Below are 22,613 nucleotides of genomic sequence, written 5' to 3' on the forward strand. Positions count from 1 at the left end.
CAGGGCAGGCACAGCACAGGGTTAGATACAGAGTAAAGCTCCTTCTACACGGTCCCCATCAAACACTCCCAGGGCAGACACAGCACGGATGTGGAGTAAAGCATTTTTTAGAGTCCGATGAGTGTTCATCCCTGATTTCTCCCATCATCACTAGAGACAAAATGGCTGATGGTGCGATTTTGATGGTGTCTGTTGGCACCTCCTGTTTGTGGAGCTTTGAGGGAGGAGGCAGGAATTGAAAGTTCCTCAGAGGGTGGCACTCTGAGTCCTTGGGGGTAAGTGCACAGCCCCTGGATTATACCCCTGACAGCTGCTGCCTCCATCACTGACGTCAAAGGACCTTCCTAGTTGGAAGTGCTTGTGAAGGGATCACGGTTCTCAGCTGAGTTTTAACCTCAGATTTTGCCCCTGCTCTTTATTCTGACAGACTGAGTGCCCTCCTTGGGAAAAGGGAAAGAAAACACTTGCATTTCTATGACACCTTTCGCAGCCTCAGGATGCCCCAAAGCACTTTACAGCCGATGAAGTATTCTTTGAAGCGTAGTCATTGATGTAATGTGTAAAATGCGGGAGCCAATTCGCACAAAGCAAGATCCTACTACCTGCAGTGGTCAGATAGCCTGTATTTAAGTTTTGGGTGAGCAATAAGTATTGGCCCCAGGACATCAGGAGAGAGGTCCCCTATTCTTTTTTGAATAGTGCTGTGGGATCTTTTATGTTCACCATTGATCCCCACCAGAGGTGCCCTAGATTTGCTCAGGCCCTGTTCCTGACTCTCCCCCACTTTAAACCAAACTGCTAGTCCATATAACCATGGATGCTGATTTAAGGACTCTCGTTATAACTGAACTGCACTCCCTCATGTGATTCCGTGCCACAATACACAATTTACAAAGACTTGCCATAGCCTGTGTGACTCAACCGCACCCTTCCTGTGCTGCACTGTGTCACAGTTTCAAGTAATGCGGCTGCTCCCGTTGTGTTGGAGCTGGAGATGTGTTTTTGTGCATGAATGTACCAAATTAGAACAGGATATCGCTCCGTCATCACCTTGATCTTCCCACGCAGGTATCGCTGAATAAATGGGTGAGAGAAAGAAAGGAAGACTTACATTTATATCTCCAGACGTCTATAACATCTTACAGCCAATTAAATACGTTTTTTTCGAAGTGTAGTCATGTTGTAACGGAGGAAACACGGCAATTTCTGCACAACAAATGCTCAGAAATAGAATTGAGATGAACAGAAAACAGTGTGTGAGATCTGGGGGAAAGGGGCATGCCAACATGAGAGCCCAACCCTGAGATGTTCGTCATGTACAAAACGAAGTATAGAGGGGCACAGGACTGGGGCAGGATAGAGGTGCGGGTGTTTGAAGGTAAATCTGCGAGGATTTTTCAGCACTGATCTTCAGAGGGTCAAAGTTTGTGTGGCCAATTCATGCACATGGAACTCATTAAAGACCCAAATTTGATGCAAAACTATTTCACTAAACAATACAAAAACAGAATTACCTGGAAAAACTCAGCAGGTCTGGCAGCATCGGCGGAGAAGAAATCAGTTAACGTTTCGAGCCTTCATGGCCCTTCGGCAGAGCTTCAGTTCTGCCGAAGGGCCATGGAGGCTCGAAACGTTAACTGATTTCTTCTCCGCCGATGCTGCCAGACCTGCTGAGTTTTTCCAGGTAATTCTGTTTTTGTTTTGGATTTCCAGCATCCGCAGTAGCTTTTAGCTTTTTGTTTTTATCACTAAACAATACGTCTGGCTTTGTGCTGTCTCTTTGTGTTTGAACTGGGTGCAAGGACACTGCCATGGTGGGCCTTCAGAAGGTTTTGGGTGTATGGGAGAGGGAACATTGGCAGCCATTCTTGCTTATCTTAAGGTACAATTACTTTTATTCATTGTCATTCCCAGGAGAAGAGGCACAAAATGAAGGAAGGGCACGCCAGGCAGATGAACAGGTCTCGGATCGATCAGCAACCAGCGAACCGAATATCAGTGCCAGTTTCTTCCAGGTCTTTAGCACAGAGTTTAGCTATCTATAATAAGAGCAGTAAGAATCATAGACATTACAACTGAGAGGAAACCATTCAGCCCATTGTGCCTGTGCCAGCTATGCTATCCAATTAATCCCAAGCTCTTATTCTTTCTCTATAGCCCGCCAAATCTTTTTCTTTTACAAGTATTATCAAATCCTCTTTTGAAAGTCACTACTGAATCTGCTTCCACCACCCTTTCAGGCAGTGCATTCCAGATCACAACTCACTGTATAAAAAGACTCTTCTCACTTCCCTCACTGAAGTTTTTACCAATCATTTTAAATCTGTGTTCTCCAGTTACTGAACCTCCAGCCAGTGGAAACCATTTCAACCTAGCTTCACTATCAGAATTCCTCATAATTTTGAACACCTCAATTAAATCTCCCTTTAACCTTCCCTGCTCTAAGGAGAACAATCCCAGTCTCTCCATAACTGAAGTCTCAGGTATACAAATAGTTGTTTGGTAGTACAGAACTTGAGTATTGCTGAAAAAAGAGACATGTCTAAGCTTTTCATCCAGCACTCATCAGGACACTCGCAAGGATACCAATATAAGGGAGAAAACAACAATTTATACTGTATGTGAAGAGAGTGTTGATTGGTTGGCAAGTGGCGTTGCCATGGAGAATGCACCACTGATGGTGACAGTTAAATGCCAAGCATTGTTTGAAATTTAAACCAGGCAGCTTGACTCTGATTGGTCAAGGCATTGCCCTGAGAAATGAGTCAGCGAATGGCTGTCGCTTATTTTGTTTAGCTGAAATTGACTAATGTAGGTTATGAATTTCAGTGCCAGTGTGATGCTAGGTATGTAGGTTGTACGTCCCAAAGACTGGCGGATCGTATCAAACTGCATATCCCAGCTGCTGTTCGCAACAGGCAGGGTACAGACCATACCCAACCAGCCCGTGCTTGCAAAACACAAAACACAGTCTCCAACACTAGATGTGATTCTGCAATTGGACAACATTTGCTAAATAATCCTCAATGTGCTAAGAATTATGCTGACAACCAATTTAAGATTGTCAGTCGGGCTCACAATGCGGCGCATTTGTGTGCACTGGAAGCTACATATATTAATGCACAGGGCCCTGTTCTTTGCACACAGAAAGAACATATACACACATTGTGCCTGTTTCAGCTAAACAAAATAAGTGGCAGCCATTCGCTGACTCATTCCTCAGGGCAATACTTGACCTATCTGGGTCAAGCTGCCTGGTTTAAATTTCAAACAATGCTTGGCAGTTAACTGTCAGTCATCATCAGTGGTGCATTATCCATGGCAACACCACATGCCAACCAACTGGCACTCTCTTCACATACAATATAAATTGTTGTTTTCCCCCTATATTGGTATTCTTGTGTGTGTCCTGATGAGGTCAAGACGAAAAGCTTAGACATGTCTTTTTTCAGCAATAATCGAAGTCCCTCATCTCTGGGACCATCCTAGTAAATCTCCTCTGTGCCCTCCCTGAGGCTTTGACATCCTACAAACATGTGGACATACGAATTAGGAGCAGGAGTAGGCCATTTGGCTCCTCAAGCCTTCTCTGCCATTCGATAAGATCATGGCTGATCTGATTGTGGCCTCAATGCCAGTTTCCTGCCACCCCCGATAACCTTTGACTCCCTTTTCAGTCAAGAATCTATCTACCTCTGCCTTAATGTGAACAATCCTAAATTGCGATGCCCAGAATTAGCCACACTTCAACTGAGACCTAACTAGTGACTTAAAAGGGTTTAACATAACTTCCTCATTTTTGGATTCTATTCATCCAATAAGAAGCTAAGGATCCCATAAGATTTTTTTTAACAGTCTTCCCAACTTGTCCTGCCACCCTCAAAGACTTGCATATGGAATCTTCCATGTACCTCTATTCCTCCACCTCCTTTAAAATTGGGCCATTTCATTTATATCACCTCTCTTAATTTTAACTTCAAATTGCATCAAACACTTCCAACAAAAAGATGGGACCAATTAACAATTGACATACACCTCCTTCAACTATTGCCCATGGCTTATTCTGGCCAATCCTGCAATATCAGTAGGGTTGCCAACTCTGGCTGGATATATTCCTGGAGGTGTCAGCTGTTCCTTGTGAATCTGGGCAGTTAACTCTGGGTACAAACCTGTCCACCTGCGGACTGTGGCCTATATAGGAAACCAAGCTGCTCATTCAGGACTGCACTGGGAGGTCAGCCTTGCTGTGTACACTCAATTAAGTCCTGGAGTAGAACTTGAACCTGGAGCTTGTGACTCAGAGGTCAGAACTGAGCCATTGCTGACACACCCAGTGGAGCTTCTTTACCACTCACTACCACAGGTTTGGATGCATTGAACATAAACATTTCCCTTCCTTTTATGTTGCGTAACATTTACAGTACAGTAACAGGCCAATCGGCCCAACAAGTCCATACTTTGTTTATGTTCCACGTGAACCTCCTCCCATCCCCTCTTCAGCTCACCCCATCAACAAATCCTTCTACTCCTTTCTCCCTCATGTGTTTATCTTGCCTTAAATTTACACGGGTATAGATCAGTTGGGCCGAATGGCCTATTCCTCTACTGAAAATATTAGGCATCATAAAAGGAAGGGAAACGCTTATGTTCAAAGCATACTGCATATAGCGCTGGGATTGTGTTTTCACTGTGACAGGCAGCTTCAGATTAATTCCTAAGGATCAGTGGTCTCACAGCTCCTAATGCCAATGTAAAGCACTAGGATACCCCCTTGTCCCACCCCCACCCTCAATTAGGGGCAGGAATGGGCTGCAGTGTGATGCCCTCTAGGATCAAATGGCCTCCTGCTGTTCATAAGTGAAGAGAATGGAAGATATGAATAAGGCATAGGAGAAACTCTCACTCTGTGAAGCACCCCCACCCCACCCCCGCGCACCCAAAATAGAACTCAACACTTTCCTGATACCTTTGAGAGAAAAAAGCAAGTTGGCAAAAAATAAACTTGAATGCGTGCTTTTAAGGTTCTTTGGAAATCGAACTCGTGACTTAATCAGGAACTGTGAGATTGTGTGTGAGAGCTGATACTGTTCTCTTGCTCACACACACAAACACACGTACACAGAGCTGAAAAATTCCCCCATTGTAATCAACTTTTTTTTCATCGGGCTGCAGGAAGTTGTCTCATTATCTTGTGTTTTCATCTTGCTGCTCCTCAGAATTACAGACGGCATCGAATCAGTGAGGTGACAAGCAAACAGCAGCTCGCACGACGATTGGCCAGGCTCTCGAGTAGCCCTGTTGCTAAGCTGACTTTCATCGACGTCTTATTGGCTCCAGCGCTGCTTAGCGGCTGCCCTGATTGGATCTGCCTTCTGTGCCTGTTTGCAGCCTCGTTCTCTGCTGGCCCCTTTAAACCTTGGTGGGCTGATGTTTAAATAGGCCGATCGGCTTCCTGCCACCTGCGATTTGTAGAAGGGTTTAAATAACTCACGTTAGCGTCCCACTCAGCAGTACGAGTTGTTCTGCGGTTTTGGTTATTTTTTTGCAACGCACCAGAGTTCTCACTGGTTTGACTACTGTAACAGGAAGCTCCTTCTACCACCACTTTTGCCCTTACCCCCATCCCCCCTCCCAAAACATAGCTTTGCAGTCATTTCAGAGAATTAACCCTTTGCCAACTGGGCTGTGGGATCTGGCCAAGGCACGAGCGATATGACATATAAAGCTGGATCAGTAAAAGAAGAATTGAAACTTACAGAACACTGAAAGGCCTGGATAGAGTGGACGTGGGGAAGATGTTTCCATTAGTAGGAGAGACTAGGACCCGAGGGCACAGCCTCAGAGTAAAGGGAAGACCTTTTAGAACAGAGATGAGGAGAAACTTCTTTAGCCAGAGAGTGGTGAATCTATGGAATTCATTGCCACAGAAGGTTGTGGAGGCCAGGTCATTGAGTGTATTTAAGACCGAGATAGATAGGTTCTTGATTGGTAAGGGGATCAAAGGTTACGGGGAGAAGGCGGGAGAATGGGGTTGAGAAACTTATCAGCCATGATTGAATGGCGATAAGTTGATGGGCCGAATGGCCTAATTTCTGCTCCTATGTCTTATGGTCTTATGGTCTAAAGACTTGCATTTCGTGTGCCTTTCACAACCTCAGCACATCCTAAAACACCTTACTGCCAATGTAGTACTTTTTGAAGTTTACTCACTGTTGTAATGTAGGAAGTGCAGCAAGACAATTTGCACAGCAAGATCCCACAAACAGCAATGGGATAATGACCAGATCACCTGTTTTACTGACATTGGTTGAGAGATAAATATTAGTCAGGACACCGGGGAGCTCCTCTTTGAAATGGTGGCCATGGACCTTTTATGCCCACCCGAGGGGGCAGACATTCCTTAGCTAACATCACCACCGTCAACACCGCTTTGTCCTTTTGTCTGTGACATCTTTTGGCAATCTCCACCTATCACTGGCCCTCTATCCAGCTCTACCTGTCCCACCCCCCTTAAACCAGCTTATATTTCACCTCTTTTCTATTTTTCGTTAGTTCTGATGAAGAGTCATTCGGACTCGAAACGTTAACTGTGTTCCTCTCCGCAGATGCTGTCAGACCTGCTGAGTTTTTCCAGGTATTTTTGTTTTTGTTTTGGATTTCCAGCGTCCGCAGTTTTTTGCTTTTACTTCAGCTGAATATCTCATGCAAAAGACAGTGTCACTGACAGTGCAGCACTCCCTCATTACTGCACTGAGAGTGTTTTTTTAATTTATTAACTCGTGGGACTGGGCAGCTCTGGCTCGGCCAGCATTTATTGGCCATCCCTAATTGCCCTTGAGAAAGTGGTGGTGAGCTGCCTTCTTGAAGGCAACTCAGTGGCTTGTTTGGCCATTTCCAAGGGCAGTTATGGGTCAACCACATTGCTGTGGGTCTGGAGTCATACGTAGGCCAGACCGGGCAAGGACAACAGATTTCCTGCTCTATAGAACATTAGTGAACCAGATGGGTCTTTGCAACAATCAGGTTTCATGGTCACCATTACTGAGGCTAGCTTTTTATTCAATTAACTGAATCCCACTGACTATACTGTCCTCTATCACATTCCTTTTTACTCCCCTCACTAAAATGACCTCCTATACCCTGGTGCTATAGTCAGTTTACGCATACTCCCTGCAGACTTTGGTGTCATCTACACTGGCAGCAAGAAAGTTGCACCTGTTGGATAAGGTTGAGGCCCTTTCAGTACTGGGGTCCTCTTACCTACCTGACTCCCATTCACATCCACCTGTCCCCGACCACTGTACCACCAAACCTGTACCGCTACCTAACCTAAGGGGTATCCAGGTAACTCTCTCCCTGCCTGATGCCCCACCCTCTCTGCAGTTCAGACTCCGGCTCAACAACTTTGGGCTGAAGTTGCTCGAGATGCCACCACTTACTGAAGATTTGCTGGGAATGCTGTGTTCTGCACAAACTCCCACGTGCTGCAGTTGTGGAACATCACCTACACTGCCATCTCTATCAAATATTGTTCTAATTGATTCATTCATTAAAAATAAAAACCAGCCCTCCTTACCTAGTCTGAGCCTTTGTGTGACTGCATCGCCACAAACTATGATTAAATGCTATCTGAAGGGGCCTAGGAAGACACTCAATTGTATTAGACAGCTACATTGCCACAGTTCAAGACTCACTACCACCTTCACAGGATAAGTAAGGAAGGGGAATGGGAATAAATGTTGGCCATGCCGGTGGCTCCCACATCCCGGGAATAAATTTGAATGATGGAAGCATGATCAGAATGAACAAACACTAGACAAAAATCAATTTGCATTTATATAGCACCTTTAAATGTTTCAAACCGCTTCACATAATTTGACACTGGGCCACATAAGGAGATATTGGGGCAAGTTACCAAAAAGATTCATCAAAGAGGTAGGTTTTAAGAAGCAGCTTAAAGGAGGAGAGTGCAGTCGAGGGGCCGAGAGGTAATTCCAGAGTTTAGGGCCCACACAAATGAAGGCACAATCATCACTGGGGAGCACTAGAGATCTGGGATGAGCAAGAAGCAAGAATTGAAGGAGTGCAATGATCTCAGAGGGTTGTGGGGCCGGAAGAGGTTACGGAGATAGGGAAGGGCCCTGAAGGGATTTAAACTCAAGGATTTTATAATTGAGTCATTGCTGGAAAAGGGACCAATTTGGATCAGCAAACACAGAAGGTGATGGGTAAAGAGGACTAAGAGTACTTTCTACAATCAATGTCCTTGGGTAACAAATAACTGATTCTTACACAATACAATATAACCCTACTCTAATGAACAAGCCTGTTGGTACTGGTTAGCTAATTGCCTTTAAAGGCAAGTGACTTCATATGCACCTGATGGGGACAATGTAGAGGGAGCTTTACTCTGTATCTAACCCTGTACTGTACCTGTCCTGGGAGTGTTTGATGGGGACAATGTAGAGGGAGATTTACTCTGTATCTAACCCCGTGCTGTACCTGTCCTGGGAGTGTTTGATGGGGACAATGTAGAGGGAGATTTACTCTGTATCTAACCCTGTACTGTACCTGTCCTGGGAGTGTTTGATGGGGACAATGTAGAGGGAGAGTTACTCTGTATCCAACTCCCTGCTGTACTTGCCCTGGGAGTGCTTGATGGGGACAGTGTAGAGGGAGATTTATTCTGTATCTAACCCCGTGCTGTACCTGCCCTGGGAGTGTTTGATGGGAACAGTGTAGAGGGAGATTTATTCTGTATCTAACCCCGTGCTGTACCTGCCCTGGGAGTGCTTGATGGGAACAGTGTAGAGGGAGATTTATTCTGTATCTAACCCCGTGCTGTACTTGCCCTGGGAGTGCTTGATGGGAACAGTGTAGAGGGAGATTTATTCTGTATCTAACCCCGTGCTGTACCTGCCCTGGGAGTGCTTGATGGGGACAGTGTAGTGGGAGATTTATTCTGTATCTAACCCCGTGCTGTACCTGTCCTCAGAGTGTTTGACAGCGACAGTGTAGTGACAGCTTTACTCTGCATCTAACCCCGTGTTGTAAGACCATAAGATTTGAAGCAAAAGTAGGCCATTCAGCCAATTGTGTCTGCTCCACCATTCAGTGGGATCATGGCTGATCTGATAATCTTCAACTCCACTTTCCTACCTTTTCCCCATGACCCTTGATTCCCTTACTGATTAAAAATCTGTCTATCTCAGCGTTGAATATACTTAATGACCCAGCCTCTACAGCCCTCTGCGGTAAAGAATTCCACAGATTCACTACACTCTGAGAGAAGAAATTCCTCCTCGTCTCTGCCTTAAATGGGTGACCCTTTACTCTGAGAAAATGCCCTCTGGTCCTGGACTCTCCCACAAGGGGAAACAACCTCTCTGCATCTACCCTGTCAAGCCCGCTAAGAATCTTATATGTTTCAATAAGGTCACCTCTCATTCTTCTAAACTCCAATGAGGACAGGCCCAACCGACTCAACCTCACCTCATATGAAAATCCCTCCATACCCGGAATCAACCTAGTGAACCTTCTCTGGACTGCCTCCAATGCCAGTCTATCTTTCCTTAGATAAGGGGAAGAAAATTGTTCACAGTATTTTCAGTGTGGTCTAACTAGTGCCTTGTATAGTTTTAGCAAGACTTCCCCATTTTTATACTCCATTCCCTTTGAAGTAAAGGCCAACATTTCATTGCCTTACCTATTACCTGCTGAACTTGTATATTAGCTCTTTGGGATTCATGCACCAGGACCTCCAAATCCCTCTGTGCTGCAGCTTTCCGCAATCTTTCTCCATTTAAATAATATTTAGCTCCTCTATTCTTCCTGCCAAAGAGCATATCCTCACACTTTCCCACATTATATTCCATCTGCCAAGTTTTTGCCCACTCACTTAAACTATCTATATCCCTCTGTAGATTCCTTGTGTCATCCTCACCACTTGCCTTCCCACCTATTTATGTGTCATCTGCAAACTTGATGATAGTACATTCACTTCCCCCATCCAAGTTATTAATATATATTGTAAATAATTGTGGCCCCAGCACTGATCCCTGTGGTACACCACTAGTTACAGGTTGCCATCCTGAACATGCCCCCTCTTATCCCAACTCTCTGTCTTCTATTAGTTAGCCAATTCTCTATCCATGCTAATATACTACCCCCAGTACCATGGGCTCTTATCCTATTAAATAGCCTTATGTGCAGAATCTTATCGAATGCCTTTTGGAAATCCAAATATATTACATCTACTGGTCCCTTCTTATTTATCCTGCTTGTTACTTCCTCAAAGAATTCTAATAAATTTGTCAGGCATGATTTCCCCTTCATGAAGCTATGCTGACTCTGCTTGATTATATTATGCATTTCTAAATGCTTTGCTATTACATCCTTTATAATAGACTCTCACATTTTCCCAATGACGGATGTTAAGCTAACTGGCCTATAGTTACCTGCTTTTTGCCTCCCTCCATTTTTGAATAAAGGTGTTACATTGGCAGTTTTCCAATCTCCTGGGACTTTTCCAGAATCTAAGGATTCTTGGAAGATTACTACCAGTGCATCCACTATCTCTGTAGCTACTTCCTTCAATATCCTAGGATGCAATTCGGCCTTTAGCCCCATTAGTTTCCCTAGTACTATTTCTCCAGTGGTGGTTATTGTATTTATTTTCTCCTAACCCCCCCTCCCCCCAATTTTTGCCCCTTGATTATTTAGTATTTTTGAATTGCTATTAGTGTCTCCTACCATGAAGACTGATGCAAAGTATTTATTCAAGTCATTTGACATTTCCTGGTTCCGCCTTATTATTTCCCTAGCCTCATTCTCTAAGGGGCCTATGTTCACTTTGGCCTCTCTCTTTCTTTTTATATATTTAAAGAAGTTCTCACTGTCCGTTTTTTTATTACTTGCTGGTTGACCCTCAAAGTTTATTTTCTCCCTCTTTATTTATTTTTTTGGTCATCTTTTGTCAGCTTTTAAGATGTTCCCAATCCTCTGGGTTACCACTAATCTTTACCACATTGTGTGTTTTTCCTTTCAATTTGATACAGTCCTTAACTTCTTTGATTAACCATGGTTGGTTTATCCCCTTCCTAGAATCCTTCTTCCTCACTGGGATATATCTTTGTTTTGAGTCATACCTGCAATGCTAGCTTTTACTTTCAGATTTATTATTAAGTGAGTTCAAATTCCAGCAGCTGCTATGGTTGGATTTGAACCCATGTACCCAGAGCATTAGCTTGATTCTTTGGATTATTTGCGCAACAATATTACCACTCACCATCATCTCCCAGACATATTTTAACTATTGGTCAGACAGTGAGTGTGATGGACAGGCTGGCAATTCTAATTAAATAAATCTGGAATAAAAGATTAGTCTCAGTAATAGTGACCACGAAACTACTGGATTGCCATAATAAGCCTCATCTGCATCACTAATATAGGGAAGGAAATCTTTCATCCTTACCTGGTCTGGCCTACATGTGACGCCCAGATCCATAGCAATGTGGCTGAATCTTAACTGCACTTGGAAATGGCCCAAATACAACTCAGTTATACAGGGATAGGCAATAAATGCTAACCCTGCCAGCAATGCCTTCAACCTGAAAGTGAAATAAAGAAGTTTTCTGTGTACTTATCTTCAGGGGCACAGAGCACAGAGATTTGGAGGCATAGAGTATCAAGGCAAGGCAGTTATAATAAACCTTTATAAAACATTGGTTCAGTCTCAACTCGAGTATTGTGTCCAATTCTGGCATCACATTTTAGAAAGGATGTGAAATCATTGGAGAGTGTACAGAGAAGATTTGCAAGAATGGTTACAGGGAAGAGGGGCTGGCAAAGCTGGGCTGTTCTCTTTAGAGAATAGAAGTTTGAGAGGTGACTTAATTGAGGCAAGCAAGGTCATGAGAGGTCTAGACAGAGTAGATGGGGAGAAACTGTTCCCACTGGGGGAAGGGTTGCAAACCATATTTCACCAATTTAAGGTGATTGGCAAAAGAACCAGCAGTGACATGAGGGAAACCTTTTTTTGAATATTGCTGAAAAAAGAGACATGTTGTTGAAACTTTTCATCAGGACAGCTGCAAGAATGCCAAATTTCAAAGGGAACAACAATCCATACTGCATGAGGAAAGGGTACGGATTGGTTGGCAAATGGACTCTCATTGGTCAAGGTGTTGCCATGGAGAATGCAACTGGGAGCAGCTATCCCCCAATCTTTTGTTTAAATTCAAATCAGGCAAGTCGACTCTGATTGGTTGAGCCGCTGCCATGGGGAATGTGCAATGAACCGTTGTGCCCCAAGATTTTGTTTAGTTGAAAAAGGCACAATGCAGGATGTGGGCATCACTGGCTAAGCCAGAATTTATTGCCCATCCCTAACTGCCCTTCAGAAGATGGTGGTGAGCTGCCTTCTTGAACCACTGCAGTCCGTGTGTTGTAGGTACACACACAGTGCTGTTGGGAAGGGAGTTCCAGGATTTTGACCCAGCGACAGTGAAGGAACTGCAATATATTTCCAAGTCTCTGTGAGTGACTTGGGGTGGAACTTCCAGATAGTGGTGTTCCCATCTATCTGCTGCCCTTGCCCTTCAGATGGTAGTGGCCATGAGTTTGAAAGGTGCTGTCTAAGGACATGTTCTTTTTGTTTACAGAGGACAAGGCCCTGCGTGTGAATATATGTGGCTTTCAGCAAATGTAAGTGAGGCTCATTGTGAGCTCGACTGATAATCATGAATTGGTTGCTAATGTAATTTTTAGCACACTTGGTAAGTGTTTAGTAAGTGCTGCCCAGATGACTATTTGAAATCTTTTGTATGCACAAGTGGTTAGGATCTAGAATGCACTGCAATGCAGTGTGGTGGAGGAAGATTCAATTGTGGCTTTCAAAACAGAATTGTAAATTATCTGTGAACTAAGTCTTTGCAGGACTGCAGAGAAATGGCAGGGGAGTGGAACTAGATGTGTTGCTCTTGCAGTGAGTTGACAAGGACATGATGGAACATTGCAACCATTCTATGATTCATTTTTTCCTGTTGAACTGCTGAGCTTCCTCAGACCAATATCTTCAGTGTTTTACAGATCCAAGCGGAGTTTCACCTAACCAGTCACCTGAGCTCTATTTTAACAGATTCCCCTCCCAATTTTTTGAGTTTCACAAGACCTGGAATGATCTTGGCCTTGAAGTTTACTCTCTGTGGACAGCCTTATTGTGTTTGTAAGTTAGCCCTTGTACAAGAATTAGCAGAAGTCAGGAAGGTGAGACATTGCTGATGAAAACATAAAGACATAAGAAATAGAAGGAGTAGGGCACTCAGCCCTTCAAACATGCTCCACCATTCAATAAGGTTAGTATGCAGGTACAGCAGGTAATTAGAAAGCTAATAGAACATTCTCATTTATTCTGAGGGGAATTGATTACAAAAGTAGGGAAGTTATGCTTCAGTTGTACAGGGCATTGGTGAGACCACATGTGGAGAATTGTGTACAGTACTGATCACCTTATTTAAAGAAAGATGTAAGTGCATTAGAAGCAGTTCAGAGACTAATATTAGGAATGGGCAGGTTGTCTTGTGAGGAAAGGCTGGTCAGGTTAGGCTTGTATCCACTGGAATTTAGAAGAGTAAGAGGCAACTTGATTGAAACCTTTAAGGTCCTGAGGGTCTTGACAGGGTTGATGTGGAGAGGATGTTTCCTCTTGTGGGAGAATCTAGAACTAGGGGTCATTATTTAAAAATAAGGGGTCATTCATTTTAAACAGAGATGAGGAGAAATTTTTTTCTCTCAGAGGGTTCTGAGTATTTGGAACTCTCTTCCTCAAAAGGCGGTGGAAGCAGAGTCTTTGAATATTTTTAAGGTGGAGCTAGATAGATTCTTGATTAACAAGGCGGTGAAAACCATGATCTTATTGAATGGTGGAGCAGGCTCAAGGGGCAAAGTGGCCTACTCCTGCTCCTAATTCGTATGTTCATATGTATGTTCATATAAGATCATAGCTGATATACCTCAACTCCATTTCCTGGTGAATCCCCACATGCCTTGATTCCCTAGTGCAAAAAAATCTATCAATCTTTGTCTCGAATACACTCATCAACTGCACCATCCACAATTCTCTGGGGTAGAAAACCCCAAGGATTTGCAACCCTCTGACTGAAGAAATTTCTCCTCATCTCAGTCTTAGATGGCTGAAACCTTATTCTGAGACTGCTCCTGTGTTCTAGATTTCCCAGCCAGGAGGAAGCAATCTCTCAGTAGCAACCCTGTGAAGGACGTTAAGAACTTCATCTCGTTCTTGAGATCGTTTCTCATTATCCTAAACTCCATGCAAGATAAACCCGTTCGACTGAATCTCTCTTCACATGATAATTGTCCCATCTAATCTGGAAATAGCTCAATGTTAAATAAAGGAAAATTAGGGGATAAATGTGTTGTCCACCAATCAGGGCCAACTTGGAGATGTAGTGTCATCAACTCTGGTTGGATGAATTCCTGGACAATTCATTATAGACTCTGGCCAGTCCCACCACACACCTTCCATTGGTCATTGGACACATCCACCATGGTGGAGCACCCCCCCATGCACCAGCTATAGGTTGATTGCTCTCCCAGCAGATTTCCCAATTGGAAAGTGAACAGCCTTGTTACCTTATTGGATAATTCTTGACTGTCAATCAAACAGCCTTTATTACCAACTCCTGCCATCTCTAATAACTATTAATTGAAAGTCTTCAAGAAAAACATGCGCATTTATTTTAATGCCCCTATGATTTTTCTCCTGGTTGTTGCTCGCATCCAGTCTCCTGGAGCTGAATCATCAATTCCTAGAGACCCCAGGGCAATCCTAGGGGGTTTGCAACCCTACACAGAGAGGGGAGAGAATCAGGGCCATTGTTTGACCTCCCTTGCTCAATGCCTAGTGCCCAGTAAATCACTCGGAGCTGCCAGGCAACGGTCCAATGAACTACCTTCTGCCCTTTGTACCCTCTCCATTGCAATTTGTGCACTCCCTAGGGAGACCAGAGTCTACTATTGATTACTTTTAAAAATGACCATCAGAGTCAATCCAGCAGCATGAATAAATACACACTGAAGGTCAGTAAAAGATGAAATGCCTGACAAAACACGGCACCCTGTTTATACAATAGAGCGCATTTGTTGACAGTATCGGCTCTCTATAACTATTTCTGTTCCAATTCTAAGAAAAATACAAAGCCTTGCATTGAATGCCTTGCTCATGTTGATTCTCTTACCCAATTTGTGGAATGCTTGACATCTTTTAGAATTATGAGGTACGGTAGCATGGTGGTTATGTTACTGGACTAATAATCCAAAGGCCTGAGCTAATGATCAGGAGACATTCAAAGCCCATCATAGTAGGTGGGAAAATTAGATTCAATTAATTAAATAAAGTTAGAATAAAAAATTTATACCAGTAATGGTGACCATGAACCTACACAGATTGTTGTAAAAAGCCATCTGGTTCACTAATGCCCTTTAGAGAAGAAAATCTGCCATCCTTGCCTGGTCTCCATACCCACAGCAATGCGGTTGCCTCTTAACTGCCCTCTGAAATGGCCCAGAAGACCACTCAATTGCATTCATGAATGTAGCTCACCACCATCTCCTCAAGGGTAGTAAACACTAGCCCAGCTATGCTTACATCCTGCGAACGCATTCAAAAAAACTTTGCCCTGTCCTGGGAGCCTTGAAATCTGTTGGAAGGGTGAGTTTTCATGTCTGCTTTGCCACTGTGATGAGCTTTCTAGAAGTTTCCTGTGTCATCTAAGTGGAGGTGATAATCTCATCAGTTCCAAAACAACCCCCTGATTAATTAAGCAGAAACGTATTAATGGTTCTGAGAACTCGATGTTCCTTTAAACCCATTGTCTACCCAAAACTCTGCTGCCCGTGTCCTTACTCACACCAAGTTCCATTCGCCTGCCACCTCTCGCCACCACCCCACCCCCCACTGCTCATTGACTACTGGCTCCTGGCCTGGTAACTTAATGATTTTAAAATTTCCATCCTTATTTTCAAATCCTTTTGTAATCTCCTCCACTTTTATAACCCTTTGAGCTATTTATGCTCATCAAATTCTGGCCTCTTGTTCATTCCCAATTTTAATCACTCCATCATTGGTGGCTGTGCTGTCAGTTGCCTGGGCCCTAAGCTCTGGAATTCCCTCCCTAAGTCTCTCCACCTCTCCACTTCTCTCTCTTCCTTAATACCTACCTTTTTGACCAAGATTTTGTTCACCTGTCCTAATATCTCCTTATGTGGCTTGATGTCAGATTTTGATTTATAATGTTCCTGTGAAGCACCTTGGGACATTTTATTGCATTAAAGCTGCTATATAAATACATAAATATATAAATTTAAGTTGTTGTTCAACCATACATCTGACGTCCTTCAGAATGTTCCAGAGATTAATTAGATGAGGGACTTCCCTTTGTCTAACTGATGGGGAAAGACTATGTAATTTAACTCTTTCATTCAGGTGAGTCTGTGCTGCATTCCCTCCAAAGCCAATATCTCCTTCTTGAGGTGTGTAGTCTGATGTGGAGCTCATACAGACTGGGATTTATCAGTTATCTCCCTGAGGGATTTCAGTTATGTGGTCAGACTGGAGTTGCTGGGATTATTCTCTTCAGGGTTGAGAATAGTTAAGGAGAGGTTTAATAGAGGTTCAAAATTACGAAGGATTTTGATAGATTATGACTTATGGCCAAAGGATTGGTAACGAGAGGATGCAGATTTAATATCATTGGCGAAAGAGCCAGGATGGAGATAAGGATGCATTTTTTTCATGTAGAAATGGTTATAAGGAGTGGAATGATTGAATCCTGTTAAATCATCATCACCATCTCAGATGTCTGTCAAATGCAGAATGAGCTCAAAACAAGGTCTCATTGTTTAAATCTCTTGTATTTGAGAATTGGCACTTTTTCAGCCTGTTGCAGTCGTCCTTGGCAATGTGCTTTAAAGTCACAGTGTGAAAATACTCAAAGTTTGATGGCCTCCTAACCACAGATTATTTTTAGATGTTTTTTACTCTGTGCCAGTTGGTCGTGCTGTTAACCCTGAGCTGCCCTTTAGAAAATCGGTGGTGAATTAAAGCTTTTGTCTCATCCTCCCTTGTTCTAACACTATTGAGATTTCAAAAGTTTAGCTATTGTTGGGAACTGATAGGCAGGGGCGACTGCTAGAACATCTCTGCTTCATTCACTCAGTTCTATCACCTTAGGCCATGCAGTATATGAGGACATGCTCTGCCCTTAGCTGTGGTCAGTGGGTAACAATCTCACCTCTGAAGTCAGAAAGTGGTAGACTCACATCCCACTCCATAGACATAAGGACATCAATCTAGGCTGAGACTCTGATGCAGCACTTGGGGGCTATCTGATGTGCTCTCTTAAATGAGATGTTAAACTGAGGCCCTGTCTCCTCTCTCAGGTGCATATTAAAGGTCCCGTGGTCACTATTCGAAGAAGATAAGGGGAGTGTTTTTTTCTGGTGCCCTAGTCTATATCTATCCCTCAATCAACATTGCTCAAAAATAGATTGTCCGATCATCATCATATTACTGTTTGTAGGAGCTTGCTGTGCAAAAAACGGATGTTGTGTTTCCTGCATTACAACAGGTACAAAAGTACTTCATTGGCTGAAATTGCAAAAGGTCTTTCTTTCTATTCACTTTTCCCTTGTTCACCATTATATACGTGCGCACACACACACACAAACACACACGCACGCACACACGCACACACGCACACAAACAGACATACACACACAGAAACATATACAAACAGACATAAACACACAGAAACATACACACACAAACACATACACACAAACACACACGCATGCACACACACGCACAAACACACACAAAGAAACAGACGCACACACACAGACATTCACACACACACAGGAAACCTATGCACCCTTGGCTGTGACATAAGGAGCCTGCAGGAAATGCTGGAAATATGCTGCAGGTCAGGCAGTATCTGGGGAGAGAAGCAAAGTTAACAGGCAGAATTTAATGCCCTCCCTCAGTGTCAGGGGGGCATTTAATCAGGGGAGAGGGGAGGGGGAAGAGGAAGAGGGGACCACCCTCCTGCCCATCCCCCCTCCTCCCCATCCCCCCATTCCACCCACCTCCTCCCCATCCCCTCTCTACCCCCCTCCCCCCCACCCACCCAACCCCGCCGGCTTCTTGCCTCCAGCCCGATTAAGTCTGTGGTGGGAAGGCCTGTAACTCTTTCAAGTACATTCACAGTTCTTGACTTTTTTTTTTTCCGGGAGTGGGACATGAACCCACAACCTTCTGACTCAAAGGTGAGGGTGCTATGAACTGAGCCACAGCTGACACCTCAGAAGGCCTGTAACTCTTTCGAGTTAGCAACAGATCGCATGTAACTCTTTCGAGTACATTCACAGTTCTTGGTTTCCGGGAGTGGGACATGAACCCACAACCTTCTGATTCAAAGGCGAGGGTGCTATGAACTGAGCCACAGCTGACACCTCGGAAGGCCTATAGATGGCCTTTTCATCCTGCTAATTGAGGCCCTTAATTGAGCAGCTAATGCCCATTTAAGGTCCTCAGCCTGCTGCTGCTGGTATTAATGCAGTGGCCAGCAGGGGTCTCACCATGAGGGGTAATTGCTTGTGAACTCCCAGGGTGTGTCGCTTGTTCAAAAGCGCTCAGTGATTGAGCGAGAAGGACAGCATTGGGAAGGGGGGGGGGGCCCTGCCCCCTTATCCTTGTTAGCAACATCTCGCCCCCTCCCTGCGACATCCATCCAATGACACCCCCCCACCCAGCCATCGCATACTTGTGGCCTGGAATCCAGGGACAATCGTAGACCTTGGGTAGGTGTTCTATCAGAGACAGGCACCGCCTCCCCAGTGGCGCTTCCAACAGCTGCCATCCTCTGATTGGCCAGCTTGGTGGGCTGGGCTTCCGCCCTGGGGGTCCTTGATCCTGGGAAAGGCCTGCTGCTGTCCAGCTAAGTGCCTGAGTGCCACTTCATTCAGTGGGCCTTCGCCAAGGGAGGCAGCTCGATGAGGAATCTTCATCAGAATGGGGAAGGGTGTTCATCGGCCTGAAATGTTAATTCTGTTTCTCCCTCCACAGATGCTGCCAGACCTGCTGAGTATTTCCAGCATTTTCTGTTTTTATTTCAGATTCCCAGCATCTGCAGTATCTTGCATTGGACATCAGAATCCATGTGTGTCTCAGAGTAGAAGACATTGATCATCAGCACTATCCAATTCAGCAATGCCAACCACAACTTGCATTTATATTGCACCTCCAATACATAGTAAAACATCCCCAGGTGCTTCACAGGAGCGATTATCAAACACAGTCCAACAGCGAGCCAGGTGAGAAGATATTAGGACAGGGGACCAAAAACTAGGTCAAAGAGGTACATATTTAAGGAGCATCTTAGAGGAGGGGAGAGAGGTAGAGAGAGGGGAGCAATAAAAATCAGGGATACTGCAAGAGGTGAGGATTAGAGGAGTGCAAAGATCTCGGACGATTGTAGAACTGGAAGATGTTAACCTGGAGAAATGGGGGTCTCTATTGCCTGCCCTTCCCATAAGGAAACAAAACACTACTGAACCACTCCTGAGGGGCAGGCGATGGCCCTCACATTCAACACGAACCACAAGGAATAAGGCCCACTCTGCACTCCACTTCTTGGGGTGTCTTGGCCTCCCCCCCGCTGGAATTCAAACATGCAAGTGTTCACTCTTCAGCCATGAGTTTGGACATTGAGTGTGACATGTACTATTGCGCTAGGGCGGGCAGGACAACTGACCCTGATGTTGACCTCACCTGAGCCGACACCTCACTGCAACACGGATAGCGGCCAGGAGCCCTGGCTGATTTCTTCAACCTCACCACCCCCACCTCGAACCCTGCCACCCTCACCCACCATTGGCACTAAGTCCAGTTGTAGTGCCCCTACCTCACTGAGATCATGAAAGCCAGCACAGGCACAGATCCATGTGACAGGTTACCTTGTGATATTGCAACATTGTATGTATCTGACACATTTTTACTCAAACTGTATTTACAGAAACAACATTCTGCTGCATACCACATCCGTGTACAATACAGAATGAACCATGTGAAGGTGATGGAGCTCAAAGTCATTTATCTAAAACCCACTCTCAAGTTGCAGGAGTGGCTGGCATGGATTGTATTTATTTATGTCTGAGTCGTGAATCAACGGGTCGTACCTGCGCCTCTGAGTCAGAAGGGTGTGGGTTTGAAAGTTTCACTGCAGAGTCTTGTAGCACAAACCTAGGCTGACTCTCCCAGTGCAGCATTGAGGGAGTGCTGCACTGTCAAAGGTGTCATCTTTCAGATGAGATGTTGAACCGAGGTCCTTTTTGCCCCCTCAGGTGGATGTAAAAGAACCCATGGCCACCATTTTGAAGAAGAGCAGGGTAGTTCTCCCCAGTGTCTGGGTCAAGATTTATCCCTCAGCCACCATCACCAAAACAGGTTATCTGATCATTATCACCTTCCTGTTTATGGGAGCTTGCTGTGCACAAATTGGCTGCCATGTTTCCTATATTATAACAATGAATACACTTGAAAAAGTACTTCATTGTTTGTGAAGGGGGAAGGGCTTTGAGATATTCTGTAGTTGTGAAAGGTGCTATAGAAATGCAGATTTTTCTTTTATTGCCCTGAGATGGTGTTGGTTTCCTCAATCATTGCAGTGCTTCATAGGAATATAGGAACATAGGAGCAAGAACAGGCCATTCCGCCCCTCAAGCCTGCTCCACCATTTAACTAGATCATGGCTGATCTTCTTTCTCAATGCTATCTTCATGCACTATCCCCATATCCCTCAATGTGACTGATATCTAGAAATCTATCGGCCTCTGCTTTGAATATACTCAATGACTGAGCCTCCAGAGCCCTCCGGGGTAGAGAATTCCAAAGATTCACTCCCTTCTGACTGAAGAAATTCCTTCTCATCTCGGTCCTAAATTTCCTAACTCCTATTCTGAGACTGTGTCCCTTGGTTCCAGACTCCCCCAACCAGGGGAAACATCCTTCCTCCGTCTACCTTGTCGAGTCCTGTTAGAATTTTGTACACTTCAATGAGATCACCTCTCATTCTTCTAAACTTTAGAGAATACAGGCCCAGTCTCCTCAATCTTTCCTCATAGGACAGTCCTACAATCCCAGGATTCAGTCTGGTGAACCTTTGTTGCACTCCCTCTATGGCCAGTATATCCTTCCTTAGGCAAGGAGACCAAAACTGCACAAATACTCCAGATGTGGCCTCACCAAGGCTGTATACAACTGCAGCAAGGCTTCCTTACTCCTGTACTCAAACCCCCTTGCAATAAAGGCTAACATACCATTTGCCTTCCTGATTGCTTGTTGCATCTGAATGTTAGCTTTCAGTGACTTATGAACAAGGACACCCAGGTCCCTTTGGACATCAATGTTTCCCAATCTCTCCCCATTTAAGAAATACTCTGCATTTCTGTTTTTCCTACCAAAAGTAGATGACCGCACATTTCTCCATATTATAATCCATCTGCCATGTTCTTGCCCACTCACTTAGCCTGTCTAAATCCCCTTGAAGCCTTTTTGCATCCTCCCCACAACTCACATTGCCACCAAGTTTAGTGTCATCAGCAAACTTGGAAATATTACATTTGGTCCCCACATCCGTATGATTGATATAGATTGTGAATAGCTGGGGCCCCAAGCACTGATCCTTGTGGTACCCCACTAGTCACAGTCTGCCAACCTGAGAATGGCCTGTTTATCCCTACTCTCTGTTTTCTGTCCGTTAACCAATCCTCAATCCATGCCAGTATATTTCCCCCAATCCCATATGCTCTATTTTTGTTTACTAACCTCCTATGTGGGACCTTATTGAAAGCCTTCTGAAAATCTAAATACACCACATCCACTTATTCTCCCTTATCTGTTGTGCTCGTAACATCCTCAAAAACTGCAAAGGGTTTGTCAAACATGATTTTCCTTTCATAAATCCATGTTGACTCTGCCCAATCTCACCATTATTTTCTAAGTGCCCAGTTATCGATCCTTTAGAATAGATTCTAGCATTTTCCCTACTGCTGATGTCAGGCTAACAGGTCTGTAGTTCTCTATTTTCTCTCTCCTGCCTTTCTTAAACGGTGGGGTCACATTTGCTATTTTCCAATCTGCAGGTACAGTTCCAGAATCTATATCATTTTGAAAGATGCTCACCAATGCATCCACTATCTCTCCAGCCACCTCTTTCAACACTCTTTGGGATGTAGATCATCAGGTCCAGGAGATTCATCAACTTTCAGTCCCATTAATTTCTCCAGCACTACTTTTTCACTAATACTAATTACTTTCAATCTCACTAGTTCCTTGGCTCCCCAATATTTCAGGGAGGTTTCCTGTCCCTTCCTCTGTGAACACAGACACAAAGTATATGTTTAGTTTCTTTGTCATTTCCTTATTCGCCATTATAAATTCTCCCCGGTCTCTTCCTGTAATGAACCCACATTTGTCTTTACTAACCTTTCCCTTTTTACATACCTATAAAAAGTTTTACAGTCTCTTTATATGT

General features: G+C 44.2%; 1 long non-coding RNA gene across 1 annotated transcript; it reads left to right on the forward strand.

Moving 5' to 3' along the window:
- The first annotated feature begins 947 nt into the window (after window positions 1-947).
- On the forward strand, window positions 948-20,171 carry LOC144689266 (uncharacterized). The gene is made up of 3 exons (XR_013578612.1): window positions 948-1,068; window positions 1,915-2,015; window positions 19,195-20,171. It is a non-coding gene; the product is annotated as an uncharacterized LOC144689266 (long non-coding RNA).
- The last annotated feature ends 2,442 nt before the right edge of the window (window positions 20,172-22,613 follow it).

This window comes from Cetorhinus maximus, chromosome 13 (genome assembly GCF_964194155.1).
Source record: "Cetorhinus maximus chromosome 13, sCetMax3.hap1.1, whole genome shotgun sequence".
Taxonomy (NCBI): Eukaryota; Metazoa; Chordata; class Chondrichthyes; order Lamniformes; family Cetorhinidae; genus Cetorhinus; species Cetorhinus maximus.